Below are 265 nucleotides of genomic sequence, written 5' to 3'. Positions count from 1 at the left end.
GTTATTAATAGGAACACACGCAACATGTACAACATCCTATCACAGAATAAACCAGAATGTTGATAACAGTAATTTCTGTTTATAGACAGCAAGAAATTATGAGGTTTGTTTATGGTTGGAGAAACATTCGAACAAATGAGGCATTGAAGACTCGAAACGCAAAAAATCCGAACACACAAAAGGGGATTCGAACAGCTGATACGGGATTCGAACACAAAATTAAAAACGGGAAACAAATGAATGTCGAAGAAAAGGAATGTGTATG

General features: G+C 35.8%; 1 protein-coding gene across 1 annotated transcript in view; it reads left to right on the top strand.

Annotated features, from left to right (window-relative positions):
• The window catches only part of LOC119594870 (NADPH oxidase 4-like), a gene marked incomplete in the record, with an annotated part of 84,846 nt that overhangs the window by 65,070 nt on the left and 19,511 nt on the right, over positions 1–265 (top strand).

Source organism: Penaeus monodon, chromosome 34 (genome assembly GCF_015228065.2).
Source record: "Penaeus monodon isolate SGIC_2016 chromosome 34, NSTDA_Pmon_1, whole genome shotgun sequence".
Lineage (NCBI taxonomy): Eukaryota > Metazoa > Arthropoda > Malacostraca > Decapoda > Penaeidae > Penaeus > Penaeus monodon.
The sequence above is the reverse complement of the archived record's forward strand: the minus strand, read 5'-3'. Positions and strand labels throughout refer to the sequence as shown.